Genomic DNA, 10,101 nt, shown 5'->3' with positions numbered 1-10,101 from the left:
AGGGCCAATCAGAAGCTACAATTCACTGCTGTGAAAATCAACATTTTACAACAGGTCGGAAAAAGAAGAAAGATGACGTTGTTGGAGAAGAGGTAGCTATGTTTTGAGACCATGAGGAGAGAGGGGCCAGGGAACCCTGCTGGGGGCCAAGGCCCCCCAGCCCCCGGCTGGGGCTGCGGAAACTCAGAACAGTGTTAAACTGAATCAGGTGCCATGGCCTAAAAAGCTGGGGGTAGTTTCTTCACTGTGAGTGGGCAGTCGAAGAAACTCAAACAGCAGCATGAGCAATACTGAACAGAGAGCTGTGGCTGAAAGCCAAGAAGATAACAAGCAGTAAAGATGGCATGGAACCAAGCTGAAAGACACAGAGCTGTCCGACGGGGAGAGAGAGAGAACCAAGCTAAGAAGAGACTGTTTGGAGTGAGACTCAGCTTTACTTCTCCAAAACCCTTTTGGAAGGAGGGGGTAGATTTCCACTTGAGGGAGTCCTGAAATGCAGAGACGTCCTGGAGCTGGACCAGGACGGTCAGGAGGAATGCGGGGAAAAGTGGCCTCCCTTTCTCCCCCCCTTCGCCATACTGGCAGTTTGAGATGGAGCAAAGGAGCTCTGGCAGAACGCTTGGAGCAAAAACTGAACTGAAAGCCCTAAACATTCTGACTCAGGAGGAGCTTGAATCCCCTGAGGAAGGGACTGTCATGGGTGCCTAGTGCCCCGTGATACGACCATGGTGAGGCGAGCCTTGTCCCTGCTTTTGCAGTCCATGGGAGAGAGACCTTCGGTTGGAGCTGAAGGGCTGAGGGGTGAGAGAAAACCCCTGCATTGTAATGAAGAGAGAGAGAGATTTTCCAGATACGATGGAGTGAACCTGCTGCTTGGAAGAGAAAAGATTGTGCTGCCTTGAAAGTGATTCTCTTCTTTTCTTTCTGAACTTTTATTTAGAGGGAAAGGAGGGATTTGATCTGTATATATAAATATTGTTTTACCATAGGAGAGATAGTTAGAATTGTACAAAATGTATTATAGTATTTATTGTGTAGTAATAAATTTTGATATAATTTTCCCATATTAGTAGGTGTGTTATGTCTGAAAACTCTCTCACACTGAAGCAAATTGTGGGAGGGGGGCTTGGAAATTGGAAATTGGATTTTTGGAGGTCTCAAACCGTGACACCATCAAACTGAGTATTTTTTCCTTCAGAGGAAGATTGTTTGATTTAGTTGTTAAACTTCTTAAATGAAAGTCTGAAAGGGATTTGAGGGATTCAGGTGGATCATAGGTCTTTTGGTAGCTGTCAAAATCTTATTGACCTATTTTTTTTGGTAATTTCCCTATGTAGTTGTCAGGACATTACAGTCCATCACCTAAATGACAACAGTCCATCAGCCAAGAAGACAGTTTCTGGAGACAGGGAAGGCAAAAATTCTGGAATAATTTAATGTAATGCTTTAATTTTATTTATTTTATTAAATAAAGAAAACAAACTAACTTTTCCACCTTGAAAAACTGTATAGAAAAAACTGTTGAATTCCATCACATCATAAAACACAGGAGGATAACAAAGTTTTGTGTCATATCTGCTTTAGACACATCTTTTTCTTTAGTCCAAGGAACAGACTGATAATTTTTTTGGCAAACAGTTGGCAAATTTTCAACTATTTTTAAACTTTCACATAAATACAGATTCTTTACTTATTCCTTTTTAGGGATCACCTGAACTGTGTGTGATTAAATTGTCATGCGTATAATTCTTACAGACTGCCCTAATTACTCATCTAAATTTGCATCAGATCATCATGAGCATTTCTCTATTATTCTGCTAACATATCGACAGAATTATTACAAGTTAACCTTGGCCTACATTACTAGCTAAAGATTTTATTCCAATAAATAACTCAAATGATCCTGCCACAGCCATACCATTATTTTTGTAAGTTCATTATTAATTATGAATAACAACTTACATAATATAGCTTTAACTTGTCCATAATACATAGTTATGTCAAACAAGATTTTTTTTCAACAGGTAGGTTTCTTAAGATCTAGGGTTTTTGTTGTTGTTGTTGTTGTTTGTTTGCTTGCTTGTTTTTTTGTTTTTTTTTTTTTCTCTGAAAGATAAAGTTATCCTCAAATCTTCAGACAAATAGTAGCACTGTCGTATTCACAAAAGAAAGAGTTTCTGCCTAAACTCCATACAACTTCTTGGGAAACTGAAGAAACCAAAATCTTTTACTTGAATAAACAGTAGAAATAAATAACTGATGTTCACAAGAAAATTTTATGGTATTACCAATATTCTTGTTCTAAGAAATATAATGAAAAGATATTGTCAGAAACCTTCAAGTGTTCTTGTTGTCAAAACAGGAAAAATTCCCTTTGTTGGAGGGAAAACTCTTTATCTCTGCTATCTTCTTAAAGAATTTCCTACATCTTGAAATGGTCAGTATTAAACCAGCAGTTGTCTGGGTGATTATATCTCTTAAATCAAACATGATAAAATCTGCCAGACTCTCAGCTGTGCCACTGTCTAAACACAAAACTGACTTATGGAGCTACTGGAAGTATCACAGTCCAGAGTGTCAAATGTCCTCTCATGGGGGTCTTACATGTGTTAATGAGGAGAGGGGACAGATTTAATCCCTGTAGGCTGTTCTGCATAAGGGCAGTGGAAGAGAGCTGCTGTCTGTCACATCACACTGGGATCAGTCTGAGAAAGGTCTGATGCAGGTGAGGTACCTTTACCATCCACTTTTTGCTGTAGCCCATTATGAAATGTGCCGCTCCATCTAAATAATAGATGTCACACCATCTTGCTTATACCCACAGGGCTCTTTTTATGTGCTCTTCATCTTACTTTCTCTCTGTTCAGCTGCTGTTAATATCTGAGGAAATGTTGATCATGTAAGACTTTTGCAATCTTCATGGAAAGTTCAATCAAGTTACCTGGAACAACACTTTCTCTGTTCACTTACTGTACTTTTCTGGGTCAAAAATATCTCCTCCTTCTACTGGAAACTTCCAGAAGAAGAAAGCAAACAAACAAACACCAAACCCCAAACCCTAAACCAAACAAAACCAACCAAACCAATCAACTAAACAAACAAAAAACCAAAACCACCCCCTCTGAAAAAAAACAGCCAAAAAACCCCAAACCAAAGCAATCAACCAACAAAAGAAACTAACCAAAAAACCCCACAACCTATCTGAAATGCATGGATTTGTTCAGTGCAGAAGAGTGTCTGTACTTAACTGGGTGTGTTCAGTACAACCCTTTGTCAACACTTATTTGAAATAAGTACTGGTTCAGTATAAACACAATTCTTCACTGTCAGTAAAAAAGAAATCTCACGCCATGAGGCCTCATGTAACTTAGGCAACAATGTGTGATTGTCTTCTTCATTAAATACTGGAGAAAACTGTCTTTGGCTGCATATGTAATACACAACTGTGCACACACCTAAACACAGATACAGGTACATGCAAGGTGAGTGAGCTGTTACTGTGGTTGCCAGAGAACAGAAAGGATGAGCAGTCTGATAAGAATATTTTGTTTAAATTAAATAACTACACCTGCTTTACTTCAACCTTATAAAAAGGCAGGGTTTTTGTAAGAAAATCATTAGTCATCATTCCCAGTGCATAGAAGCCAATTCCAGCTTTGGTCTTGTAAACAAACATTTCACAACTATTAAAATTAGAAATACGAGACTGGGAAAAATCTCTCCCTCCTGTCTAGTCTTATATTACAGGCTATTCTTTTTTTTTTTTTTTTGGTCAGGAACTAGTTAAATAGCTTCTTATAATGCAGTAGTCACTTGCTGCTTGTCTTCCTTTGAAAACTGTTCCAGTCTCACCCTCGCTGATATTTTTTTCAACCCAAATTTATTCAGAGTAATTTTTGCATTTATACTAACAACACCTTTGATTTCACTTACTTGGAGAAACAAGAATTTTAGTGCCACGGTCCGAAGGGGGGATGGGGCCGTGGCATAGCACGGATGGGTTCGGGAGACAAGGTAGGGTGCAGATGGAATGCTTTATTGAAGCGTGCACTGGGATTTTTTATCAGCCCAGGTGGGGAAAGGGCCAGAACATGGGGTGGAGCATGAAACAGACAAGCGGGGGAACAAGTCAGGATAGGGACACAGGTAAAAGGGGGAGGAACATAGGAGAAACCGGGGAAGGAAAGGGCGAATGGAGGTTGTCTCCTCTCTGCAGCTTCTCCAGCTAATCAACAGGGAAGCAGGGAAGTGGACAAGACTGGACATGCCCAGGAGATACAAATTCTGGGGAAGCATACAATGTGTATATACATAATAACTGTAAAGTCTGTATCATAAAGTCCTTTCAATCACTGTACATCTTTTTCCACTTCTGAAATTGTTCCCATTCTGATTCCTGGTCCTTCACATTTTGATTTATGGGAAAATATGATAAATGGAATAAAATAAACGGAGGTTTTTCATAAGTTCACATGGGAAAAGGTGCCTCTGTTTCTGAAACTAATATATTTGTGCTGTACCTGAGGAATGTTAGAAGTAGGTTTGCGTTTTCACTGATGGTTCAGTCTTATATGACAAATAAGTCTTTTTTCTTCCCTTATTTTCTGGGTCCAACCACTTTTGGACCATTGATGTTCCATTTTAAACCGTACAGATCTTCCCCAGTATTTATATTAATGCTATTCCTGTGCATTAAATATTATATTTTATCAAAGTTCACAAAGGTCAGATCTATACCACTTACTTTATCTAGAAAAAGAGTGTCACCTTAGTGTAATATGATCTAACTTTGGAAAACTCATGTCTTATAAAGTGAAATTTCATACTTGATGCAGCATTAAATGAATTCTAACACGGTTTTCCTAGTGACATTAGCCAAAAGTAATTGTTAAGATAGAAGATAGGTTTTTTTGAGTGGAAATCTCTGTGAACTGTAACAGCAATAATTTTTGGTTTTTATTATCCGTGAATCCATCCTCCAAAAAAAAAAATTATTCCCATTAAATTCCCAAATAATAGCTTCACATAACAGTCATATCAACTGCCATATCCCTATCTATTATATTCTGTAGTGTCATCCAGATGATGCCTAGGGGTGGCAACTAGGACTAGATGTGCGCTGGTTTTGGTACAATCTTCCTCCTCTCAAGTCCTGGGCCATTTTGGGGTTATTTTAAAGTGTATTCTAAGAGTTAGTCTCTTAATTCCTTCTTTTCTGGTTCCTAACTGCTGTCTGACCACATTCAGTTGTTGACTGTTGAAATTGCACAATTGTATCCCAGAATTAACATAAAGTCAGTTACCATAGATTACGAGAATTTTACTGTCTATGATCCTCACAGTGCTGAAATAAAACAACTTAGTAAAAGTAAGCTGTCTCCTAGCCACTTTTAGATACTTTATATACCCAGCCACTTTTCTTTTGAAGTTTAAAATTCTAAACTGCAAATGTTCAATAATGGAGTTGTAGGGGCGTGTCTGAGGTACAGGGGAATGTACCGGGGCAGAGAGGCCCAAAGAGCATGCGCCGAGGTTCACAACCCCCATTGGGTAAAGGGATCACATGGTTATGGGATATAAAAAGGACCACGGAATTCAAATAAAGGCTCTCTGATTCCACCAGCTCCGGAGAGTGTGTAGTTATTCTTTATCATATAAAGGCAGCGTCACACGTGACGCTACATCTGGCGCCCCAACGGGACCGAATCTACATTAGATCAGATAGCTTCAAAACCTGTACCAGGTATTATTGGTGGATCTCCAGTTATCACTTTAGTTTTATAAAGTGGGAGTTCTTTACCGAAAAAAACATAGACGTCTGTGAACGTTGCCTTGGCTTAGACCAAGGAACGAAGTTAGTGAGCTCAAAAAACTATAGGAAAGTGCACAGAAAACAGGAAGAAAGAAGAAACAAGAAATCGCCGAGAGATCGGAGCGGGCAGGCGCCGGAGAGACCGGAGAGGATCAAAACAACATCGCAGCGGTGAGTCGAGCTGAAAGGCAGCCTGCGCAGCTAGAACTGCTCCCCGAGCGGCAGCGTGACCGCAGCCCGGACCCCCGAGCCGCGAGACGCGCTGAAACTGCGGGGAAGCCTCTGTTGCCCCACCGCAACCAGCGCGGCTGAAACAACCACGCCGGATCGGTGCTGCCGCTGCCCGCACCACCCCAGCCACACCGTCAGACCCCCGCTTTGGCTGTCTGCCTAGCAGAAAGCCCGCAGCTCCACGCCACCCGCCGCTGCCGTACGCGTGCACCGCCACGTCCACCGGCCCCACACCCGCCCAGAAGCCCCGCGAGACCGGGAGAACCCTGCGCAACCGCGTCCGCAGCCCCCGCAACCCACCTCGCCTAGTGACCCCCCAGACCTAGCCCGCCGCCGCCGCTCCACCGAGAAGGAGCGCCGCCTGCCGCCACGTCCGCTGCACCCCGAGCTGCTGCAGCCGCCTACGTCGCCGCCACCCGAGCCGAGCCGCGCGCCGCCGCCAGAGCCGCGAGAAGCCCCGCCGCTGCAGCCGCCGCTTCAGCACGCCCCGCGCCAAGCCCCGCCGCCACTGTATGCAGCCACCGCCGCTGAGCCGGGGAAACCAGCAGATCAGAACCGGGAGTAGCCAACCACCACACAAAGAACTTCCGCACACATGCATCCAAAGCACCGAGAAAAGGTAAAATGGGAATCTTTTTCTCCACCGCACTTTCACAAGACACAGATGCACTGACAATCCTTCTCAGACCATATAATGTGCAAGCCACACGGGCCGAACTCACTGAGCTTGTACGCTTTACTAAGACAGCTGCCCCCGAACTGCCGCTGGCAGAAGCCCTACATATACACATATGGGAAGAACTAGGGAACCTCATAAAACTCACAGCTCGGGGGGAGACCCCCAGGCTATCAGAGCTTTCCCAGCATGGCAGATAATAATGTCTGCACTACACAGAGTCCACGAACGTACCACACGAGCGTATAACACCGGCACGCACCCCCCCAATAATACTGCTAGCAGCAGCCGCCCAACTTTTAGGCGTAGGGACACTAACACCCAAAGTCCGGCAGGGGGGAAAATGGGAAGCGTTCGTGATTTAAGCACGGAGTCAGAAGCCGAAAACCGAAGGGGCATGGGCCATTGGGAGGGGACGGAGCCTGAGATGTGAGATCCCCGTTCATGGGATCACCGCAGAGGGCTCCGTTACGGCGACCGGGGGGGTAGCCCAGCAGATTTGCCTCCCCGTCCCGTGGATGACCGCCGTCCACGTGGTCCAGCCTGGGCACCGCCATCTTGGCCATCACATGGCCCGGGTACTGATCTGTCTCTTCCGGCCCCTGCGCCGCTCCGCCCCACCCATAGGCGCAAGGGGGGAGGTAGCTCCGCCCCCTCGCCGCCTCCCACACCCGCCCACACCCCCTCACCAGGAACCGAGATCGCCGGAGCCACCGTGGGGGAGGAGAGGGAGAGGGAGGAGGAGGAGCAGCTAGGGTTAGGCCCGTCGGGAAGAAGCGAGGTAGCAACTGGGGGAGGGTCGAATGATAGGTGGAGTCTGTGTCGAGAAAAGGCAATACGGGTGGGAGACTTGCAAGTGATTAATGCATGCCCAGTCATCATTGGTCCACGCGATAGCCGCCGGTTCAAAGCTTTGCCGCATGAACTAACAAAGGAACTGAGGCAAATAAAAAGGGAAACTGGCGTGTCTTCATCTAACACCCTGGCATTTTTAGACACACTAAGCTCTACCTACCTTTTCATGCCACACGATTGGAAGACTATCTTAAAAATAAGTCTTACCAAGATACAGTACAACATGTGGCTGAACGACTTTCGGGAGAATTGCTCTGTGTATGCCAATGACCCACAAGCAGGCGTTACCACACACCAACTAACCGGGGAGGGTAATTATCGGTCGATAGATGCCCAATCTAGGTACAATAAGGAAGTGTACGAGGTGATAGCTAAGCACGCTATGAGAGCCATGAGAACACTTCCCACATCAGACTGAGACACTAATTTGTCATTCACAAGAATAATGCAAGGCCCTACAGAACCGTTCTCCCAATTCTTGGATCGGCTGCAGTCTGCCCTAGATAGGCAGATTGAAAATGAGGAAGCCAGAGACATACTTTGCAGGAAACTGGCTTTCGAAAACGCGAACCCAGACTGTAAGAGAGCATTGCAGGCTCTTCCTAAACGGGAGAGTTGCAGCATTGCAGAGCTGGTTCGTGCCTGCCAAGGGGTTGGCTCAGTGGGACACCAAACTGACTCGTTAGCAGTAGCACTGAGTGCCCAGCTAAGAGTGCAGGAGGGAGCCAGACCCAGGAGTGGTTGTTACACTTGCGGTGCGCCCGACCACTTCCAAAGAGACTGTCCCAGGAGACCCATAGAAGCACCCCCCCGCAGGCACCCAAAAGCAAGGAGGGTGTCAAAAAACGGGAGACGAGGGGCATTGTCGCACGCCCCGGTACAGCAAACATATGCGACACAAGGGAACAGGCTGGCAATTTGTGCCCCCCACCCCAGCCAGCGCTTTGTGCCCCTCCACCGCAGCCAGCGCTGGGCTGGATCTATCCAACCGGGACTCTGTCTTCATAACATCCACAGGGGTAGTGCTAATCCCAACTGGGTTTTGGGGTCCCCTCAACCCAGGGGTACATACACTATTAATTGGAAGGTCCTCCACTACGCAAATGGGTTTGTTTGTGCTGCCAGGAGTGATAGACTCAGACTCTCATAGTGAGATTCAGATCATGACCTGGACCCCTTCACCCCCCTGTTTCATTCCAAAGGGACAGAAAATCGCCCAACTAATCCCCTTCTACAGCACGTCGCCTGCAGGGGAGGGGGAGAGGGGTTCAGGGGCTTTCGATAGCACAGGAACACCACAAGTTTACTGGGCGACAGCCATTACAGCCACACAGCCGCTCATGACATGCCAGGTAAATGGGCATCGATTCACAGGCCTTGTGGACTCGGGAGCCGATGTTTCCATCGTAAAGGACTCCGAATGGCCACTTAAGTGGCCCACTGTTTGCCCAGCTGCAACCATTCAGGGGATGGGAGGAACACAAAGGCCCAGACAGAGTGCCCAAGTACTCACTGTCCTGGGCCCAGAAGGACAATCAACTAAGATAGCTCCTTTTGTTGCCCCCATTCCTTGCACACTGTGGGGAAGGGATGTTCTCGGGCAGTTTGGCACAGTGATGCAAATTCCTCCTGCAAACAGCCAGGTTTTTCAATAGGGGCCATTGGTCAGCCGTCCCAAACACCCATTAAGCTGGTCTGGAAAAGCGAGCAGACAGTCTGGGTGGACCAATAGCCTATGAAAAAGGAACGGCTGGAACAATTAACAAAGCTTGCACAGGAGCAACTAGAAGCAGGACATATTGTGCCCACAACTAGCCCCTGGAACACTCCTGTGTTTTGCATTCCCAAGAAAAGTGGGAAATGGAGAATGCTGCAGGACTTAAGGGCAGTAAATGCAGCTATAGAGCCGATGGGAGCATTGCAGCCAGGACTGCCTTCACCCTCTATGCTCCCAGCGAAACTGTTGTTACTGCTCTAAAAGATGCTGTCCAAGAAGCAGGGTTACAGGTCGCGCCAGAAAAGATCCAGCGATCGCAGCCCTGGACATACCTTGGATGGAGGATCACGCAGCAGGAAATCTCCCCACAGCCACTGCAGCTCGAGGTAAAAAACACTTTAACTTTACACAAGTTGCAAAAACTCTTGGGGGCTATCAACTGGTTAAGGCCTGTTTTAGGCTTAACCACAGAGGAGCTACACCCTTTGTTCGAGCTGCTAAAAGGGGACTCCAACCTAATGTCTAACAGATCTCTGTCTGCAGAGGCCAAACAGGCGTTAGACATTTGTGCCAGGGCAATAGAGGGCAGGCAAGGCAGGAGGAGAAATCCTGAACTGCAAATCTGCCTAGCCCTCGTTCCCAGCAGGTACCAGCCATTTGCAGTTTTGTTCCAGTGGGATCAGACTGAAAAAGACCCACTGCGAATTCTGGAGTGGCTTTTTCTGCCCCATACACCACCTAAAACTGTGTGGACTGCTAATGAGATGTTTGCAAAGCTTGTCATTAAAGGCAGAGCAAGACTGCAGGAAC

Source organism: Neopelma chrysocephalum, unplaced genomic scaffold (assembly GCF_003984885.1).
Source record: "Neopelma chrysocephalum unplaced genomic scaffold, ASM398488v2 Primary Assembly neopelma1_96502, whole genome shotgun sequence".
NCBI lineage: Eukaryota > Metazoa > Chordata > Aves > Passeriformes > Pipridae > Neopelma > Neopelma chrysocephalum.
Note: the sequence above shows the minus strand (reverse complement) of the source record.